This window comes from Macaca mulatta, chromosome 4 (assembly GCF_049350105.2).
Source record: "Macaca mulatta isolate MMU2019108-1 chromosome 4, T2T-MMU8v2.0, whole genome shotgun sequence".
Classification (NCBI taxonomy): Eukaryota; Metazoa; Chordata; class Mammalia; order Primates; family Cercopithecidae; genus Macaca; species Macaca mulatta.
The window spans coordinates 18,371,198-18,394,719 of NC_133409.1; the positions used below are offsets into that span (position 1 = coordinate 18,371,198).

The 23,522-nt window shown below is 36.9% G+C and overlaps 1 long non-coding RNA gene across 1 annotated transcript in view; it reads left to right on the plus strand.

Annotated features, from left to right (window-relative positions):
• The first annotated feature begins 4,934 nt into the window (after positions 1-4,934).
• The window catches only part of LOC144340711 (uncharacterized), a 44,698-nt gene continuing 26,110 nt past the window's right edge, over positions 4,935-23,522 (plus strand). The window contains exon 1 of the long non-coding RNA XR_013416981.1: positions 4,935-5,367. This is a non-coding gene — a long non-coding RNA (uncharacterized LOC144340711). The remainder of the gene's footprint in view (positions 5,368-23,522) is intronic.

Genomic DNA, 23,522 nt, shown 5'->3' on the forward strand with positions numbered 1-23,522 from the left:
ATACGGTCTCTTTAGAAGACAGGCAGTTTCTTACAGTTTAGCATGTCATGCAATTCAGCAATCAGACTTTCCCACATGAGATTAAAAAAAAGTATACATACACAAAAACCTTCATATGGGTAGTTATAGCATCTTTATTCATAATTGTGAAAACCTGGAAGTAACTAAGAAGTCCTTCAATAGGTGAATGGGCAAACAAACTGTAATACATCCATAAAAGGGATATTATTTAGCAATAAGAAGAAATGAGCTGTCAAGCCACAAAAAGACCTGGAAAAACTTTAAATGCATATTGCTAAATAAAACCAGTCTGTTTGAAACACAAGTGAAAGAAGTGTGTTTGAAACACCTATATATGATATAATTCCAATTTTATGGTACGCTGGAAAAAGTGAAACTATAGAGTCATTAAAAAATATCAGTGGTTGCCAGGGGGATGAAGCAAAGGAGATTTTTAGAGCAGTGAAACAATTCTGTATAATACTGTAATCATAAATATATCAAAGTATGCATTTATCAAAACCCGTAGAATAGTACATCACAAAGAGTGAATCCTAATGTAAACTATAAACTTTAGTTAGTGATAATTGGTTAATAATATACTGGTTCATTAATTATAACCAGTGCAATGCAAGATGTTAATAGTAGGGGAAATTGTGTATGGGGGAGTGGACATGAAAAAGAGGTGTACGAGAACCCTTCTGTCCTATCTGTCCAATTTATCTGCAAACTTAAAACTGTTCTAAAAAATAAGACATACTTTTAAAAACATAAATAATAGTAATAGTATGCTAAGAGAAGTAATTAGTTGCATCCAAATCAGTGAACATTTCCAATCAATTATCTATATGCACATAGCATTATTTTACATACACCACACACACACACACACACACACACACACACACACACACACACACACACAGTGTTCCAGACACCATAAAAAGTCTTGAGAGAAATGCTTCATGAGGTCAAAAATCTCTGCTATTGGGAATTGTGTTATTGATGTATCTCTAGTGCCTACTAAGACAGGCCTTTTTAAATTAATTAGTAATATACTTTCTAAGTTAACGAATAAATTAATACAAATATGCAATAGCAAAGGAGACTTCAATAGTGATTAGAAAGAATGCCCAGTGAGTCTAGAGATGACTTTGCTGTAAAGCAACAGTTTTAGTATTAATTTTTAAAAGGAGAGAAAAAACACCACCAAGCTGGAAGGCCCCTTTGGTAAGCTGGTTACCTGTGATCTGTGGAAATGGTTAGCATGACTGGGACTTCTGGAAAAGATCCAGAGAGGACACTATCTATTTAGTTAGCCAAACGAGGGCCAGAATGAAAATCAGTTTGGCCTTCCTTTGTCATCATAGATCTGTCAAATTTCAAATGAATTTACATGTCCATTCTTAAGATGGGTGTATCCCATAAATATGAACTTTCTATTGAGAAATTCCTGTGGTAAGGGTTTCTGTTCCATATTTTGTATATGAGACAGTGCCAAAAAGGGGGTGGAGTGATGCTGGGGCCAATGAAACTAGGAATATCTTGGGGAGTGTGTCTGACTGTACTGATGTTGGTTTGCCCAAATGTGAATAAGGTCCTGTGTTCAGGTGCTCACAATTCGGAGGGATTGAATTCCAAGCAAAGGAATGTTACTATAAGAATACTAAAAAATGAGAATTTTTAAATTAATAAAGGACAGAAGCCATAAAGGAAAAACAACAACCAGCTAGTCATACAAAATTGTAAATATTTATTTGACTAAAGATGACATAAAACTGTTGAGCCACAGTCACAAAAATATTTTCCATTGTAAATATTGCAGCAAGAGTCTCTAGTCAAATGATAACCAAACCATGTGAAGAGAACAAATACATAATTCACAAGAGAAGATTAAATAATCAAATATTAACTCAAAGTTTTTATTACTCCAGTAGTAAAACAATGCTAATAGGATCAATATTTTCATCTATTAGACAGAAAATAATTTATTATCCAACTCTGAAGTGTTCTCAAGAGTATAGGTAAATAGCTTCTCATGAATGTTCTTTATAAATAACAAATTGATTCCACTTTTTTGAGGTCAATTCGGCATTTTTATCAGTAAGAATGATAACAAGTATTTATTATGCATTATATATTATGTAAGTATTTATGCCATAAATACTTTATGTTTATTAACATTTGGTTTTTTACAAGGGCTCTGTGAGGTAGATACTGTTATTATTCTTCCCCACTTTACAAAGAAGAAAACTGAGTCATGGAGAGGTCCAATAGCTTATCTAGTTAAAAAAGAAAAATTATACAACTAGGAAGCAGAGACAGTGGAATTTAAACCCATATACTCTGGCACCAAAGTCTGTGGCCTTAACTTTTCTGTAATGCAGCCCTATAGTGTTTCATATATTGTTTCTAAATGTGCCCAAGATTTTATTTTTATTCGAGGATGGTGAGGCTGACAGATCAAGAGACAGGGTTATCAAAAAGACAGTTTGTTGCTCACAGTTCCCAAGAGAAGGGACATGCTAAACCACACAGGGCCACCTGGGCAGCACCCAGGTCAGGCAAGTGGCAGAAGAAGCAAGAGGAAAGCATGGGCCACAGCCTTTGTTATGGTCTTCACAAGAAGGAATGGACAAGGCAAGGGAAGCAAGTTGAGCGGTCTTAGGACTGGGTAGTTTGAATAATTTCAGTGGGCTCTGAGATATAGGGGTTATCTCCAGTTGCCTGATACCTAGCCCTGGGATAATTTGGGCAGAGGAATAGTGCCTCCTGGAGTGTAAGAACCAGATAGAATAGGTGGTTGAGAGTATGGACTTGGGATTGGTTGCTTTGTATATCAAAAGCACATTTTTAGGCCAAAAAAATAATATGCTTTTGATATACAAACCAACTAATGGTTGCTTTTTTGCTATGTCTAGGAATAACCTAAGCTTGGGAGGGGCAATCTCTCTAGGGTCAGAAACACTCCAGATGGCAGAGCATCAAGAATAGAGAAAATAATAAAATATGCTAATGCGTATATGTATTCTCTTTGACTCACTTATTTACTATCTAGGGATTTATACTATAGAAACACAGGCATAAGCAGAGATGTGTAACACAAATGCTCAATGCAACACTGCTTGCAACTGCTAAAAATTGGAAACAATATATATATTTATCAATGGCAGGTGGTGGGATTGATTTTGCTATAAACAGAATGGGTTGTGCAACTCTTAACAAGGGGAGAGATGATTATATGCATTGACATGGTAGGCTGTGTGTGACCGCTATACTTAACGTGAGAAAGGCTGAGAAAGATGAAAATACTTTCTGCTTCATACACTACTGTATTTTTTGAGTTTTTGTAAAGACCCCATTCTACTTTTGATACTTTTGATAAGGATTATTTTCTGTTTTATATTCAAATAATAGAAGAATATATAAGTTAATTTGAGTGATAAAGGACTAACTGCAAAGAAAAGATCAACTGTGGTGTCACTTTTGAAGAAAATACAATGATCCTGGTGTTTGTGGAAGCTGTGCCTACAGAGAAGGAAGTCAGGCTCTAGCAAATCACTGTTAGAGGCACGGATGTTTCTGAAGAATTCTAACCACTGGCCAAAATACGACAATGGTTCTATAAAGTTAGTGGGCATCAGAACCATATGAAGGGTTTATTACAAGATTGAGATTCCTGCTCCTCACCTCCAGAATTCATGATGCAGAGGGTCTGTGGTGGGCCCCAAAATGCGCATTTCTAACAAGTTGCAGGTGGTGCTGATGCTGCTGATCTGGGGACCACACTTTGAGAACCACTACCCAAGAGAACGAGCTATTGAATGAGGACACTAATTCAGAGGAGACTTTTTAACAGCTTTGAGTGGAGGCTGGCTCAACTGACCTTGACAAAGGAGCAACCAACCATACCTGTGAGACTGGGTGAACAAAGCCTGCCAGCAGAGGGCAGTGCAAGAAATAATAGGCACCCCAAGTATGGACCGAGCTATTATTCTAATTTCACCTGACTTAATTGCATGACAAGAATCCAAAATGATTCACGGTTTAAGTAAGGTTAAGTAGTGATTCTTTAACGTAGCTGTTTTGAGTGATCAGCTTCAAGGTAAATATTTTGGGATCAATCCTCAGGCCTGGAATACTCACATGGCCAAGTCATATATTGGTTATGGAGGATCCCAAAGGAGGCAGTGAAAAACCTTACAGCTTAAGATCCCAGTTGTCAGGGATATTATTTGGCAAAAAATATGTTTCAACTTCTCTATGTGAGTCTCTTCCATTTCCATTCAGATACTTCTTGTCGAACTTGACTCTGTGAAGGGCAACACTGTTTTACCTCCTTTTCTAGGATATTGATATGAGAGTGATGTGGAATATGTCACTTTCTCATGAAAAAAAAATAGGAAACCCTGAAACTTTGCTCTAAACTTTAGCCAAATCGACTCACGAAGTTTGATTTTATTTATCATTTCATGTCCAAAATTCAGGACAAAATGGTGAAAGAAAATACCAGATAATGGTTTTGTTACATTTGTTTTATTATCTCAAATCAGGTTTCTGCCACAAAATATGTTTAGAACTAGTATCAAAAATAGTGTCATCATATTGATCTCAATTACAGAATGGTAAGGTACTGAGCATTTGGTTCAATCTTGTCACTTAAAGGTAGCATTGGTCATGCTAATTGATGACAAGGGCATCAAAAAGAGCAATAGGGACAAAGGGAGTATATTAACATATGCTGTTTTATAAATAAAGTCCAAGATTTGAACCAAAGTAATCGAAGCTGAAACACTGGCATTTTACATAGAGTCAAATGTTATCACCAATGCGAAATGCACTATAAGGTAGAAAGATACATATCCTATTGTTTTCAAAAGATAATATCTATATTTTATGTTTGATGTTTAAATCAGAAAGTTGTTCCGCCAAAATCTGAGAAATTAAGAACTTTTTAGCTAACTCTATCACTTCTTTCTGATATATGACATGCCATATTATGTGGTTGTAGCAATAATCTAATTGCAATAACCAGTTCTTACACCACAGATTTTCAGACTCACTGTGGGATGGATGGTAAAGGATGGCAATGGTTGGTTAAATAGGGAAAAAGAATATGGACCAATGAATATGCAGGATGGATGAATGGCATTTACTGATGAACAACACCATTCCCCTCTATTAATACCAAGGACTGAATCACAACTGACGTCCTTGCTTTTCACAGACTGGCAAAGACCTTTGGCAGCAGAGGGCTGAGTCATTTTTATCTGCTGTGTTGCCATGGGATTCTACTGCCCTAGAGATCCTTCTACTGGCACCTGTAGCACCAGCAATGTACATCACTCGCACTGGGAACTCTCTCAGGTAAGAAGCAGAGGCGACCCACCTGTGAACTTTTCAAAATCAGAAAGTGTCATTCTAGCAGTGATTGAGTTATCTCTTTTCCATGAGTGAGCATAGCTTGATCGTTTTTGCTTTTAACCTGTTGTCACTAAGAGCTGTGTGTGTGTGTGTGTGTGTGTGTGTGTGTTTAAGTATAACTGACTTCTCATGAATCAATATGACAAATGAATTACTGTATTGACTGATTTTTTCTCTGAGCACAGACTATCAAGATTCATGTCATTAAGCTCTGCTATTCTGTCTTGCTCAGAAAAAATTGAAAAAAAACTTAAAATATTCAACATAATTAATCACCAATTAATACTGAAAGCATATATTATATTTTAAATGCCTGAAATACATATATTTTACATTTTAGGGTAAGAGCTAGTATATCTAGGCAAAATTTCCATGAGATAGCATTCATCCATTTATATTTTATGATTACTAAGTGCCTTGGCTGAAATTTAGGTTTTACTTCCAATAAAGAACATTTTTCTTAGATTAATAATATCATAAGGCCAAAGACGAATGTTTGAACTTATTAAAAATAGATAACTCTTCAAATATGCTAGAACAACTTAGAAAAATTGATTTACATTTAAATACTTTATGTATTTATATGATTACTACCTGTCTGATAAAGTTTTATCTGTTGTTCTCTAAGAAGATTATTCTACAATAATTCATTAACATAATTTGACAAATTCTCGGCACTTAAAAGTCATTCAACATTTCTTTAGAATTTATGCTGTGCATGAATTTGTGAATGGAGTAGAGTAATAGAACTCAGAGCTCAATATTTTGTTTCTTTACAATTCTATGAGAAATGCATAATTTTATGAAAATTTAAAATTTTTGATTCAACTCATATTTATGGAATGTTTACTATGTGCCAATAGGCGTTAGTTGCTATGACAAAGACTGAAAGATGTCTATCCATGTTCAATCTTTACTTCTTCCTGAGCAGAACTCTGTTTTCTGTTGGGTGTGGGAAAGGTAGTGTATCCAACTGAGAAACCGCATTTCCCAGCTTTCTTTTGAGATAAAGAGGCCACACGACGAAGAACTGGCCAGTAAGTTGTAGCAGAAGGTGTAGGGTGAGCTGATTTGGCTGGATGTCAGCCCTCCCATCTTTCTTCAGCTTGCTGCTTGGAACAAAAAATTGAGGGCTGGCATTCCATGGTAACAACCAGCATTCAAAAGAGTGGGAGAGAGAGAGAATGAGGGAGAGAGGGAGGGAAAGATAAAGGGAGAGGAGGGAACAAAAGGGGAGGGGAAGGAAGGGAGAATAAAGAGAGAAAGAGAGAGAGAGAGAGGGAGATTTACTATAAACAATTGTCTCATGAGGATATGAGGGCTGACAAGTCCCAAGATGGGCAATCAACAAGCTGGGGATCCAGGAGAGCCAATTGTGTGATTCCAGTCTGAAGCTCAGCAGGTTCAAGAGCTGATGTTTCAGTTTAAGTAGAAGGAGAGGAAAAGGCTGATGTCCCTGCTTGAAGACAGTCAGGCAGCAGGAATTTCTGTCTTATTTAAGCTTTTGGTTCTCTTCAGACCTTCAACTGATTGACTAAGGCTCAGAAACTTTAGGAAGGACAATTTGCTTTACTCAGTCTACCAGTTTAAATGTTAATCTCATAACAAACACCCTCACAGCACACCCAGAATAATGTTTGACCAAATATCTAGGCCATCCATGGCCTAGTCAAGTGGACACATAAAACTAAGCATTACAGTGATATGCCACAGCAGCCCTGAACAGTATGCTTCTGCATTTCCTCTATGTGAAAGAGGAATAAATCTCTACCTTGTTTAACCCACTGTTGTACAGACCTCTTGCAGCCAAATGCAATTTCTAACTGATATCGTGACTACAGCCACATAGGAATATCTGAATTTCCCACAGATATTTTAGAATTTCAAACATCATTTCACATAAGAAACACTCAGCAAATACATTATAATGTTGATATCTAAGATCAGGACAAAATCTTTACTAATTTGTATGACTATAATCATTAAATGCAACCATATTATAAGTTATAAAAATTCTTTCTTACTGAAAAACATCCCATTTTTCTTTCTTTTATGTTACTTTCCATTCACCTCACCTGGATAATTCACATTCATCTTTCAGAATTATGTGTCAACCCTTCCAGGGAGTTTTCCAGATGTGAGTTATTTCTCGCAAGTTCTCCATTAGCACGCTGCACTTGCTGTCTTCTGTTATTTTGAGTACTTAGTCATCTGATGTGTTCTCAGAGAATGGGATTTATGTTTTATTGAGACTTATTTTCTTCTAAATATTTGGGACCTCATGTGAGGAGAGCTAAGTTAATTTTACTTCTGAGTTCATTGCACATTATCTCACTTTGTTCTCACAAAACCATCCAACACCTAGTACTAATTTATTTACTCACTTATTTAAACCCTTTTATCTATATACACTCCAATTTCTCTCTGTTGTCCCATAGGCAACCTGAGTAATGTGTTCATGTGCACCCTCATATACATACATGTCCTTGTAAATTGGTTTGTTTCATACGTGGGTATTTAAATTTTTTATTAAAGGTATTATGCATAGTCTGTGTTTTAGTTTGTTAATTTAACATACTCTGTGTTTTGATTTGCTTATTCAGTACTATATTTTTAAGATCCTTTCATGGTGCCATGTATATATTTCATCAATTGCATCTAACTGGAGCATAATGTTCTCTTTAATACAGCTGCCACAATTTGCCTATTTATTCTCACAAGGACATTTTACTGGTTGCTTCCAAATTCCCATCACCACAATAACTAAAATAACAAGCATTCATTTACAAGTCCCTTTAGATTGTGACAATTTGTGTGTGTGTGTGCACAATGTTTATGCATATTATAAATATATACACATATGCGTATAGTGTATATTTTTATGTATACATATGTTATATGTACATATATGTGTGTATAAATGTGTATAAATATAACTATCTCCTAAAAGCTGTATTGCTGGGTCACAGGAAACTCACATATTTAATTTGACTAAGTGGTGCAAAAATATTCTCCAAAATAGCTGAACCTATCTCGCCTCCTACCAGAAGCATATGAGAAGATCAATATGCCAATGTCCTCACCAATACTTGGCATTACTTACCTTCCAAATTTTTAGCTGTCTAGCCATGTAAAATGATATTTTGTTTTTTATTTTGCATTTCTCTGATTACTGATGTATTTAAGAATCACTTTACATACTTCTCAGCATTTTGGGGGTTCTTCTTTTCTGTATCATTATGCATTCTTATTATAGGATTGCTGTTTTTTGTTAATGTTGATGATTTTCAGGAGTTCCTTGTGTACCTTATATATGAAGAAATTTCCAGAGTAGACTTAGACATTGAAATATATTCTCCCATTTTGCCACATGTCTATTACGTAATCCATTAAATCTCTTACTGAACAGAAATACTTATTCTGATGTAAAACAATCAAGTTTACCTTATAGTTTGTACTTTTTGAAGCTTGTTTACAAAGTCCTTCCCCACCTCATCTCTTAATCAAAAAGATATTCTCTTTATATTTTTATTTTACTAACTTTCAGGTTTGTCTTTCACATTTTGGTATTTAATTCATCTGGACTCTACCATTGTATGTGGCAATAGGTAGGAATCCAGTTTTATTTTTTCTCCATATAGTGAGTCAATTTTCCTATGGTCATTTTCTAAATGACTAGTTTTTCCCCATTATTTATAGTGCCCTGTTTATTATAAGTACATACACAAACCTGTCTGAGCTTTTTATTACATCTTATTGTGTGTGTGTGTGTGTGTGTGTGTGTGTGTGTGTGTGTTTTAACTGTTTTTATTCATCATGTCAGTCTCTATATCCTGGGAATCTGATAGAATGCTTAGAATTGTTGTGTAGAATAAATGACAATGACCTATTTATACTAAAGCCTTTTTAACCGGTGTTCACTTAACATAATTGTCAGATCAAACAGAGCTCTCTTCCCACTTTAAACATAGCCTGATGCTCATAGTCTCTAAGCACTCACAGCTGAAATTTCACTTGCTCTTGCATTTTTGTATCCACCAGCCAAATTGTTTCCTTCTTTCCTTCCTTCCTATCTTCCTTCCTTCCTTCCTTAGAAGGAGTCTCACTCTGTCACCAGACTGGAGTACAGTGGCACAATCTCTGCTCACTGAAACCTCTGCCTCCCAGGTTCACATGATTCTCCTGCCTCAGCCTCCTGAGTAACTGGGACTACAGGCAAGCGCCACCACGCCCAGCTAACTTTTATATTTTTAATAGAGACTTGGTTTCACCACGTTGGCCAGGATGTTCTCAATCTCTGGACCTTGTGATCCACCCGCCTTGGCCTCCCAAGTGCTGGGATTACAGGTGTGAGCCACCGTGCCCAGCCCAAACTGTATTCTTATAGACATTAGGTATCTTAGTTCCCAAAGTGTTTATGCCCACTGTACTTATTGTAACTACACAATTTAAATATTACATAAACAAATGAAATGGGAGTGCAAAGAGGGGGTTGTTTCGATAAAAACTATTTTTGAAGTATTGCAAAAAGGAGAATTGTTAAATAATTATTGCAAAAGAGATGCGGACTAGGCAACTGTGAATGATTAGGACCAAAGGATGTAAATAATAAAGATACAGAAGAATTCTCCACTCAGATGGCTTTACATTCTTGTCCACTAGAGAGTAACGAAAAACTGGAAAACACAGATGATGTCTCAACGGACATGTTCTATGTAAGTCAGGTGAATTACAATTACAAACAAGATATTTGCACCCCAAAATAATGGCTTCTAATCAAAAGACTGACACAAGAATATATATACACACACACATATATACACATATATATACACACACAGACATTGAAAGAACATGTACATATGTATCATTATTATAATCATTTTTATGATTTTTATGATTCCTTGTTTTAATCAACTTTTTCAATTTGCTAATTAATTATGAAATTGGATAAGAGACCATCAATAAGGCAACCGTGTAAAGGGAGTCACAGGTTCTAAATAAGCACATATTCAAAATTTGGGAACACATTTAGAAAACTATTCTCCAAGAATTTATTTAAATCATTTAGCTTTTTTCCCCTCTGATTATTAAAATTAGAGGTACTAAGGTAAAGATTATATTAACATGAGGACAGAGCACATGCATCCATCTTTCCTACTACCTAATTTATTGATATTTTCTGTTTTGAGACAGGATCCTGCTCTTTTGGTCAGGCTAGAGTGCAATGGTGCTATCAGGGCTCACTGCAGCTTCAACCTACTGGGCTCAAGTGATCCTCCCACCTCAGTCTCCCGAGTAGCTGGAACTACAAGTGTGTGCCTCCATGCTCAGTTAATTTTCATATTTTTTTGTAGAGATGTGGTTTCGTTATGTTGCCCAGGCTGGTCTCAAACTGCTGGGCTCGAGAGATCCTCCTGCCTTGGCCTCCCAAAGTGCTGAGATTACAGGCATGAGCCACCATACCCAGTCTACTACTTAAATTTTTTTAGAGAAACAAATCCAGAATAGCAGTTACAAACAGAAAGGACACCACCAGCTCCTGGGAAATTTTGAGGAATTCCTGAAAGATAGGAAGCAGATGGAGTCAGAATGTCAGAGAAACAAAAGCAGAGATAACAACAGCCAAAACACATAGATGAGAAAATTACTTTTAAAAGCAATTACACTTATAATCAAAACTCGGAATCAAAAATCAAAAGGAGCTTAGGAAATAGGGTAACTGAAGTACCATATTTTGATCAACCAGGGCAATTTCACCCCTCTTGTGTCTACTTGGTGTCTACTTATGTTAAACGACAGGCAGTAGCTATGAGTCTACCAAATATCCTTTTTTAAAACTATCTCCAAAGAAAACCTAGCTCTTTAATAATGTGAGTGATCTTCAAAGATAAGGTTCTTCACACTACTGATGGGAGTATAGGAAAAAAAAAGAGTGAGGCCTAAAAAAAACTTCACCCTCCATCAGGAAACTGGAGAAAGAGAGGGAGAGAAGAAAGAAAGAAGAAAAAGAAAGAAAGAAGAAAGGAAGAAAGAAAGAAAGACAGAGAGAGAGAAAGAAAGAAAGAGAGAGAGAGAGAGAAAGAAAGGAAGGAAGGAAGGAAGGAAGGAAGGAAGGAAGGAAGGAAGGAAAGAGAGAAAGAAAGAAAGAAAGAAAGAAAGAAAGAAAGAAAGAAAGAAAGAAAGAAAGAAAGAAAGAAAGAAAGAGGAGCAATGGACTTCAGCTTGCACATGCTAAAGCCATAAATACGTTACTTCCTGAAGTGTGTATTTTTGGCATAAAAAGCTCCCAGAATAAATATTAGGCCTTGAAAAGTAGGAAAGTACCCCAACTAATTTAAGACTACTGAATTAGCAGAGAGCTCCCACACTCTGAAAGAATCTTCACAAGCTGGCAGACCACATTCCTGTCCTTCCATACAATTTTCAGAGAAGCCTACTTTAATCGGAACATATGTTCACAAACAATTAAACACTGATTATCATATGCAAATATGAACCATCAACAATCACTGAGGATTTGACTAAAAGCAGCACCAGAAAAAAAGAAGCCCCATAGTCACTAAATAACAGAATGCCCAATGCAGTGGAGTGAGAAGAACAAACAGAAAACAACTAACACAGGTACAATTTCTATCTCAGAGAGGTTTTAGATGATAGTGCATTTATAAGACAAGAAAAAGATTTCATGAGAAAGAAACAGAGATCTTGGAAAAACATGCTCACAGAAGTTAAAAATAAAAGCAATTCAATAAATGTGCTGAGTGGTACATTGGGAATAGCAGAAGATAGAATGAATAAGCTGGAACATCTCCCTGAGGGATATTGTTGGAATGCATGAGCAAAGGACAAAGAAATGGAACACATGTAAGAAAAGTTGAGAGATCTTTACACTGTGTATATGCATTTATATCTATTTTCATTTGATCATTATAGCCACCTCATAGGGTGGATTTAATTACTATTGTTCACTTGGCAGATGGGGGGAACAGTGTTTCAGTGTCACACAGTATCCTAGAGCAAGTCAATAGTACTGCTCAGTCTAGGATTTGAATCTTTTAAGCTCCAGGCCAAGTTCTTTCTCTCCTTGACAGTATGTGAATGACTATCGAGCTCAGATAACTAGTAAATTCCTGTTGTTTACATTAGAGTACTAGGATATCCAAAAGGAAAGCATGAAGATGCGAAGTTAAGGAGACTGAAGCCCAGAGAAGGCTGTTGGATTTGGCAATTGACAAACTTTCAGAAAGATTAAATCAGGGCTGTGGTTCTCATAAGTCAGCAGCATTATTGGGAACTTATGAACCTGCTGAATTCTGGGTCTCATCTTCAGAAATTACGATTCAGGTAGTGTACATGGCTTCAGAATCTCCAGTTTAATAGATACCCCCAGATAATTCAGAAGCAAGTTCAGAATTGAAAGCACAGAGTGGAGGATTTGGAGAGATCAAGGTGGCTAGAATTCCCAGGATAGAGGGCCAGAGAGGAGAGAGAGTTCTGAAGACATAGAGTTTTCCTTAAGTCTTCAGCTAAAATCTGTCAGCACATGATTGTGAGCAAATGACTGCAGTCTTAGGGAAAAAAATGCTGAAGCAATTGGAACAGTTTCTGGAGATTACCCAAGACCAGAAGTAGTTCATGTCACACTTGCCGGAGTGAAACATTTTTGTAATACAGAGGGCACTAATAGAGTACTCAGAAAAGTATTGCCTCACTAGTGAAGCCAAATTAGCCCTAACTCAAAGAGCGGTCATGTACATCTAACAAAGCAAAAAAGCAAGCCTTGGAAGGATCAAAATTTTTCCGAGTAACTTAACTACATCCTAAAGCAGAACTTAGGGATATTTAAGGAAACATTCCTTATTCACAAAGGACGGTAATGAGAAAAATTAACTAGTAGAAATAGATCCAGAAGTTACACATATAATAAAATTAGTAGATAAGGACATAAAAACAGTTATTATAATTATAGTCCCTATATTCAAAAAGGTAGAGGAAAGCATGAACATGTTAAAAGAGATGTAGAAGTATTAAAAAGACAAATAGGACTTCTAGAGCTAAAAACAACATCTAAAGAATGAGATTAACAATGGATTAAACGCTAGAAAAAAAATTAGTGAATTTAAAGTCCTAGTAATGTAAATAATCAAAAAGTAAAATATATAGAGAAAAGAGAGGGAAAAAAATATGAATGCACCGTCAGCAAACTGCAGCCCAATTTTGAGCACATATATGGTTTGCGCTCCCAGGGTTGAAAAAGGAGGAAAGAAATATAATTGAAGAATTATGACTGAAAAATTTCTAAATTAGGTGAAAATGATCCAAAAAGCTCAATGAACTCAAACACAAAGAACTTAAAGAAATTTACATAGAAGTCTTAACATAAATTAAATTGCCTACAGACTATAATAAAGAGAAAAATGTTTAATGCAGCCAGAGAAGAGAAGACATATAACTTGACAAGATATAAAGATAAGGATGGCATTAGAGCTCTTATTAGAAATAATGTGAATTAGAAAATAGTGGGGCAGCATCTTTAAAGTTCTGTAGTAAAAATAATGAGAAGTATAAGGCCTTCCCTATCTTTGTGTCAGAGCCCAGAATAAATGTCCAGAAAACAGTCGGAGTGTAATAGTTATCTGATAAATCAGTGAATATGTAGGCCCTTTTTTCTCCAATTAATGGTTGGTTTAAAGGGTAGAGTTGTGTTTTTACAAATACAACAATCAAAATTCAGAATAAAATTATAAATGCGAATACCATGTATCATTGTACACTTTTGCAATGGTATTTTGATATATGAGAACTCTTTAAAACCATTGTTTATTAGTTATAGTGAGAAAAGTAGAAATTATGGATTAAAGCAAGAAAAAATAACATTTTTTTAAACTCTTCTCCAAAACAAAGAGTGGTTAATATCAAGTGAAAGTCCCCATATTCACCCTGGCATTCAGCTAAATCCAGTCATGCTCTACCTAGAGCTGGAAGCATTTCCTTTCTTTTTTCCCCTTCTCTTCATTTTCCTCACTGGGTCTATGTTCTCAAAAAAGTCACCAGAAAGCAATGACTATCCATAGAAGCAAATTCCCAGGGGATTCCAAGGTCCCGACAGCTGTTGTTAACCTCTCTCAGAGTGCAGATGGCTGGGTGCAAACTCTCAAATGCAACCCACGGCCCAGCAGTAGAGTTCAAGCTCTTGTGAATAAATCATGCTCCTCCACTCAATATTCTGGCCCTGGGTACTGGGAAGCATTTGTCATTCACCTGAGTCCAAACATGTCATTATAGAATTGAAGAAAGTTTTGATTATATATTCTTTATGAACCACCTACATACAACACTTGGGACTTCTTGGGCATAGGCACATCTGTGCAAAGAATTCTAAATTTGCTTTTGGTATAACGGCCTTGACAGTGACAGAGTCTCCCACCTGCCCCTCAATGAAAGGATGCATTTGACTCAATAATAATTAGCATCAATTATGGGAGAGCTCTTTGTGAGGACTGAGTATGGTCCTCCCAGGCTGCAGGTGCAGAATTATCCCCGTGACCTTTTGCTCCAGGATCGGTCATCGAGGAAAGGAGCGGGAGCCGTCAGGAGGGAATCACAGGCTGTTTATCTTCTCTAAGAATCATTGTCTGGCCTCTGCTATTCATGTCAGCAGCAGCATTTTCCTCTCGGGAAACCTACAGGAGAGGCTGAGATGCCTCATCTGTGTGCTTGTATGCTGGAGCCTTGCGAAGAGGCACCTGGTTTTATTTTCTGTGTATCTTTATGCTCGCTCACAAAGAAAGAAAATCTACTTTATTACAAGGAACAAAAACATAATGGAAAGAACACAGGTGGCTGAAGGCTGACTGACAGGCAAGCACATAAGGAATAAGATGCCAGACAAGGCCCCTGTGTTTCCAAATGGCAGCTTCTGGCCGCCAGCGTACGTGTGGAGCCTGCTGCGTTTGGAGGAACGCTAACCAAAAGTGGCCAAAACCCTCACCCTTCTTCACTCACAAGCTTCAAATAATGCAGGTATTACAAGATGCTACATGGAAACTTGTCTTTTCTCTCATTTGCTTTAGGGTTTTGCTTCATATCACAAGAACAGAAAGAAAAAAATCAAAAGACAGCTGTGAACAGCTTGTATTCTGAAGAACTGTTTTGAGAATTCTATAGATTGAATGCTTTTCTGGCTCTTTGCCATTCTTGGTGATAAACAGAACTCCTGTTTAAGCACTTCTCAGTTCCCACTGATCCGTCATGGTGCTTTGCAAATCATTTTGTACCATAGATTACAATGATCTGTGCCCTGCTTTCCTCCCCAGCCCCAGAAGCTCCTCCAGGAGAGAGTCTGCATCTGACTCATGTTTGCTTTGCCTGCCGCCTTTCCTGGTCTTCCTGAGGGTGGGTGACAGCTGGGGAAGGAAGGACCCCAGAGGCCAGGAGAACTGGGACCAGTCAATTAGAGCCTGTTAAGCTTCAGATTTCTATCATGAAAACTAGAGCCATAAGATCAACCCATTTACTGTATGTCTTTATTTGAAAATCACTTTCTCCATGAACTTTACCATCAGAAATTTCAGCACCCCTAATATTTCATATTTCCCTCTCCTCCTTTAGTTTTTTTCTTTCGTGCTTATCACAGTCTGAAACACTACTTAGTTTGCTCAGTTTTCTTGTACATTGTCCATTCACTCCATTATATGATGGCAGTGATTTCAGCCTATTCTGTTTCCTACTTTATTTAGAGTGGCTAAACAGTGCCTGGTGCATAGTAGGCTCTTCTTAAATACCTGCTTAGCTAACTAATTAAAGAACAGAAGCATGTAAATTCTTTGTATATCATCGTTGCTTAAAAATCGTTTGCTTAAAAGTGACTTGGCTGAATGAATAAACCAAATTAAATTCAACAAAAATTTTCATGTATTTGTGCAAGTTCTTTGATAAGTTACATGTTTAGTAACATTATGTCTGCTAGAGTTTTTGTACCTATACGTTTAAAAAGAAATATTATTGGCCAGGTGTGGTGGCTCACGCCTGTAATCCCAGCACTTTGGGAGGTTTAGGTGGGCGGATCACGAGGTCAGGAGATCGAGACCAATCCAACTAACACAGTGAAACCCCATCTCTACTAAAAATACAAAACAATTATCCAGGCGTGGTGGCATGTGCTTGGAGTCCTAGCTACTCAGGAGGCTGAGGCAGGAGAATTGCTTGAACCGGGGAGGCGGAGTTTGTAGTCAGCCAAGATCGCATCACTGTACTCCAGCCTGGGCAACAGACCGAGAACACGTCTCAAAAAAAAAAAGAAGTGTTATTAACTTTTCTTTTCCTACTTCAGAAATACTCAGTGTGGCATCTATATCACTAATGGCATTAGCTGAAAGGAAAACAAATACTCATATTAATGTGCAAATTATAAATCTTGCTTATTGATTTGGTTGCAAACAGCCATAGTAAAACAGAGGTGAATACAAGAATTGAGCAAATGTTTAAACACAACTTGATTGTCCATGAGTTCACAGCTTCCAATAACATTTAGGTTGGATTATTTTGAACTCTCAGCTTTGAACTGTTTTAATTGCATTTGCTGTTTTTAGAGTAATATTTCATATTACCAAGCCTGAAATATATTGTTAAAGTAATTGTGGCAAAGTTCTTTACAATTTCAAACACCTGTGGTAGGCGGAGAAATGCCCCCCTCAACCCCCTGCAAAGACATCCATCTCCTAATTCTTGAAACCTTGTGAATGTCACCTTACATGGAAAAAGGGAGTTTGTGGATATGATGAAGGATTTTGAGATGGGAGGATTATCCTGGATTATCCTGGATTTTCCAGGTAGGCTCAGTCTAATCACATGAAAAGTGAAGACCTTTCCTGGTTCTGATCAGAGGGAAATGCAACAATGAAAGAATGGTGATATGGTTTGTCCCTGCCCAAATCTCACCTTGAACTTAGTAATCCCCACATGTCAAGCGTGGGGTTAGGTGGAGAAAATTGAATCATGGGGCAGTTTCCCCCACACTGTTCTCATGATGGTGAATAAGTCTCACGAAATCTGATGGTTTTATAAATGAGAGTTCTCCTGCACAAGCTCTCTTGACTGCCACATGTAAAATGTGATTTTGCTCCTCATTTGCCTTCATGATTGTGAGGCCTCCCCAGCCTTGCTGAACTGTGCGTCAGTTAAACCTCTCTCCTTTATAAATTACCCAGTCTTGGGTATGCATTATTAGCAGAGTGAGAACAGATTAATACAAGTGGTCAGAGAGATTTGAAGGTGGAAGGGAAAGGGGGCCTCAAGAAGCTAGAAAAGACAGGGAAATGAGCTCTCCCCCCAGGTTCCAGGAGGAAGCACAGCCCTGCTGGCACCTTGATATTAGTTCCATAAGACCAATATCACATTTCTGACCTACAGAACTGTTTCATGGCACTCAGTTTGTGGTTATTTGTTACAGCAGCAATAGCAAAACTAATATTCTACCTGTTCTGATCTCACTTCCCACCACGTCCCTCTATGCATTTTATTCTAATAGCTATATTTGTCCACCAAAAACATGGAACATTGAATCAAGACAGAGACTTCCATATCTTTACTCTTACTGTTCCCTCCACTGGCACCATGTCCCCACCTTTAAAGTGATTACCCATTATTCACAGTCCAGACTGAATCATCTCTGGGTCCCAAGCCAAATATAATCACTGCTCTTTCATTTATTTTTCATTGAGTTCTTGCACACTTAAGTAGCATTTTTTTTTTTTTTACTTTGTCTTGCAGTATGTTTACTTTGGTCTCCTCCACCATAGTTCCCAAAGGACAGAGCCCTGTGCTTTTCGTCTTTGTATCCTTTATAGCACCTAACTTAGAATCATACATGTAATGCCCATTTGATGTATTTTTGCTAATTAAATGATTGCAGAATGGCAGATTGTCTGTTTATTTTCCTAATCTGTGGAAAGAGTTGTAGGAAACAGTATTGCTCAGTTGTGCTCTGGGTTTGGTAGAGAAACAGTCTTGGATGCACGTTAAAGAATGGATAGTAAATATCTATTACCAGGTGTCAGGAAGTTAATTCGGTGTGAGATATCATAAGTGGGTGGAAATGCTTATAGAAAACAGCCTGAATGACTCTGAACTGCTAAATAAAAACACTACATAATGTAATCAAAGACAGAAAAACAGAATAAGTAATAAAACAGGTGGTTGTGTGACACAACTCAAAGAGAAAAGGGCTATTCCCTAAGAATAAAAATTAAAGGACAAAATGTCAAGAGATTTGCTTAAAATGAGAATGATTTAAAAAAAATACACTGTAAAGAAAAACATATCCAAGAAGAAAGGATGAGAACACAGTTCAGTCATAAAAATGGCAAGCATCTTAATTCCTCTCCATGCTCAGAAAGCTCACTGGCAAATAGAACATTTAACTTATTTTTTCTTTCATTCAACAAATAATATTTCTGTACCAAATATCTGCAATATATTTTGATAATTTCTGGGGATATGGAATTAAATGAATATACTTGTTTCTGTAAAGTTGCTCACAACATAGTAAGGGCAGAGGGTGGTTTATATGGAGTAGGCTTGAAAACGGAAAAGTGTATCCACAGTTATACTTCAGTGGAATGAGTGCCAGAGTATTTCTCAGTTACTCTTTCGTATGTATACTAGTTAGGATGTTTTTGGCTATAAAAAAACCCAACTCAAAATAGATTGTGGAAAGTGGAAATGTACTGACCTCTATAACTAACAAGCTCATGGGTGGAGCTAATTTCATTCATAGCTGGATCTGGGGCTCAAGTAATATCAAAAGAGCTAGATCTTTTCATCTCTGGGATCTTCTGTCTTTCAATGGTTGGTCTCGTTTTCAGGTTCCAGATGGAGGCAAGATGAATTCATTTTTTTCTCTGTTTTATTTCCAGTGTAACTGAAAGTTTATTCTTCATGAACTTCCAATAAAATGTTATTACTTTTCATTAGTTCTGATTGGGCCATTTGCTCATCTTTAACAAATTGCCATGACAAGGGGAATGCGATGCTCTAATTGGCCAAATATAGTCGTGTTTGGACTCTGAGTCAGGGGAGCAACCAACTCTGCTTAGAGCACCATGACTGGGAGAGAGAGAAAAGATGGTACCCAGATGAAATTCAGGGTGCAGTTACTGGCAGAAGGGGAAAAAACTGTTGAGAGGCATCATAAAAGATGTATGTCCACTAAGCAAGAGAACCAGAGACAAAGAATAAGGGAAGTAGGAAATACAATGTCAAGAAAAATGTTATTGATAAAATAATTACTGAGCTGAATTTTGGAGGACAAGGAAGAGTAAGCTTGAAGAATGTGCTCCTGTCCTTACCCCAGAGATGAAAGGTAAGTTCAAACCACCAGGTGAAGTCACGAAGATTAAAGCCATTTAGTACTGTTTTGATATGGGTTTTCCTTTAACTGTGGATCAAAGACTGCCAGCATCTATATCATGGAAGATAATTATTTTAAAATACAACTTTATCAGTCCTCACTTCACACCAACTGAATTTTGGATCCTTGGGTCTGGGGCCTAGAATCTGTACTTTAATCAAACCAAGTTTGCCTGGAGGATTTTTATATATGTTACAGTTTAAGAACCACAGTTCTGTATCTAAATACTTTATCCAATTACTTAGGAGACCATGGATACAGTATTCATCCAACGAATAGATATTTATCTAGCACCTAATACATGCCAGTCAGTCTTCCAGGCACTGGGGATATGTCAGTGAAATACAGTTACTGTTAACAGGACATTTCTACATAATTTGTGAGGTCCAGTGCAAAACAAAAATGTGAGGACCTCTTGTTCAGATATTAAGAATTGTAAGACAGAAACAGAAGACCATTAAACCAAGTGCAACTGCACAGGTCCCATGGCCATGAAACTGGCCCTGCCTGCCAGTATAACATCTAGAATCTAGCAGAGCTAAAGACCCTCAGAAACCAGAAGACTGTGAGCTCTTAAAATAAAAAACTTAGAGGTTATCAGAAACACACCTCTTCCTTATTATCTTTTTGGCTCTGTTCCTCTTATCAAAGTAGATATCATTACAATTAACTCTGACTCTTATTTCCTTGAGTTATTGATGTTTTGAAGAGCAAAAGTGTCTTTGAATTTGGTATAGATCAATAGGTTAGTCTTTCTACTTTATCGTACCATTGGTTCTCAAAATCTGATCCTCGTAACAGCAACACTAGCATCACCTGTGAACTTGTTAGAACTGCCCCAGTCCTACTGAATCAGAAACTCCAGTGGTGGGGCCTAGCAATCTGTGTTTTAACACGCCCCCAGATGATTCCAATGCATGATAAAGCTTTAGAAGCACTGTATTGTGCATACAACATCTGGGGCTGAGAAGTGAGGCATTTTTGGTGTATATTTCCATCAAAAACAAATTGTACTTATAATTGATTTATTATTTATTTGTTAGCAGAATCAAGAAGGTATGTCCATTTAAGTAATTAGAAAGAAATATACCTAAAACAAAGTGATTTGGAAAGGTGAATAACAAAAGAATAGACAAACTTTGACAAGTGAGAACTAAAGATGCAAAGATTAAAATCTTAATAGTAGAATGTAGGTTGGCCAGGTGCGGTGGCTCACGCTTGTAATCCCAGCACTTTGGGAGGCCGAGGTGGGCGGATCACGAGGTCAGGAGATCGAGACCATCCTGGCTAACATGGTGAAACCCCATCTCTACTAAAAATACAAAAAAATTAGCAGGTCGTGGTGGCAGGGGCCTGTAGTCCCAGCTATACTCGGGAGGCTGAGGCAGGAGAATGGCGTGAACCTGGGAGGCGGAGCTTGCAGTGAGCCGAGATCGCGGGCCACTGCACTCCAGCCTGTGCGACAGAGGTCTCAAAAAAAAAAAAAAAATAGTAGAATGTAAGTCAAAAAAGAATTAACAAGGTAAATAATGGCACGTTATAATTCTAAAGAGTATAATTTAAGGTAGAGATATGACATTCCACCAAGTAATATATCATCAATATTCATGCAACATAAATTACAGGGTAAACTAGAAAAATAGATTTTTAAAAACTAATAGAAGAGGTCTTTAGTTCACCTGATTTTAAGTCTCTAGCAATCACCTTAACAAAATATAAGAATATTTATAGAAAACCTAAATTGTGTAATTGAAATAGTTTATCTTATTGATGAAATTCAAACACCATCCTGAAAATAGAAATTTTTTCAAGAGTCCATGAAACAATTACAAAATGAACAAAAATCAGAACATATCAATAATTTACAAAAGGATAAATAGTATAGACAATGTTCCTCAATTACAACGCATAGAAAAATACGCAAGTAACAAAAACTGAAAACCAAAAGGCCCTTTCACGTGGACACTGAAAAAAATTTTATCAGAAAAAATATAAACCGAAATCTCAGTATGTTTAGGAAACATGATAAGTAAAACACTACGTAACGGAACTGTGGGAAACAATAAAGAAACACTCAAAGGGAAACTTGTGGACCTAGATATTACCTCAAGAAAAAAGAATTTAAAAAGAGCCAAGCCAATAGAACAGAATAGAGAACCCAGAAATAAGGCTGCCATCTACAACCATCTAATCTTTGACAAAGCTGACAAAAACAAGCAATGGGGAAAAGATTCCCTATTCAATAAATGGTGCTGAGATAACTGGCTAGCCATACGCAGATGATTGAAGCTGGACCCCTTCCTTACACCATATACAAAAATCAATTCAAGATGGATTAAAGACTTAAATGTAAAACCCAAAACTACAAAAACTCTGGAAGACAACCGAGGTAATACCATCCTGAACATAGGCATGTACAAAGTTTTCATGAAAAAGACTCTAAAAGCAATTATAACAAAAGCAAAAATTAACAGTGGGATCTAATTAAACTTAAAAGCTTCTGCATCTGCCCAGCAAAAGAACTATCAACATAGTAAACAGACAACCTACAGAATGGGAAAAACTATCTCAAACTATGCATTTGACAAAGGTCTAATATCCAGCATCTATGAAGAACTTAAACAAATTTACAAGAGAAAAACAAACAACCCTATTAAAAAGTGGGCAAAGGGCATGAACAGACACTTCTCAAAAGAAGACATACATGCAGCCAACCATATGAAGAAAGTTCAATATCACTGATCGTTACAGAATGCAAATCAAAACCATAAGATATCATCACATACCAATCCCAATGGCTATTATTAAAAAGTCAAAAGTAACAGATGCTAGCGAGGTTGCAGAGAAAAGGGAAAATGTATACACTGTTGGTGGGAGTGTAAATTACTTTAACCGTTGTGGAAAGCAGTATCCTAATTCTTCAAAGAGTTAAAAGCAGAACTACCATTCTACCCAGCAATCCCAGTACTGGGTATACACGCCCAGAGGAATATAAAGCATTCTATCATAAAGACACATACATGCTAATGTTCATTGCAGCACTAGTCACAATAGCGAAGACAAGAATCAACCTAAATGCCGATCAATGATAGACTGGGTAAAGAAAATATGGTACATGTCCACCATGGGATGTTATGCAGTCATAAAAAAGAACAAGATCATGTCTTTTGCAGGAACATGAATGGAGTTGGAGGCTATCATCCTTAGCAAACTAACATAGGAAAAGAAAACTAAACACCATATATTCTCACTTGTAAGTGGGAGCTAAGTGATGAGAACTTATAAACACAAAGGAAACAACAAACACTGGGGTCTACTTGAGGGTGGGCTAAATACTTGGGTGGTGAAATAATATGTACAACAAACCCCTGGGACACATTATTTACCGATGTAACAAGCCTTCACATGTACCCCCACACCTAAAATAAAAGTAAAATAATAAAATAATAAAAAAGTTAAGAAACATTCAATCTATAAAAGTAGAAAAAAGATGGAAGGAAAGCAGAGGAGGGACTAAGTTTTAAAGATACAGGAAGTAACAAAAAAAACCCAGAAAATATAAAAATCATGGAACTAACAGGTAAATCTCAAGCAGACTTATTGGAAAATCCATCAAAAATGGAGGAAAACAACAAAATCTCCCAGATAACTTAAGTCCAAAAAAAGATGCAGAGGGGAAAAATTA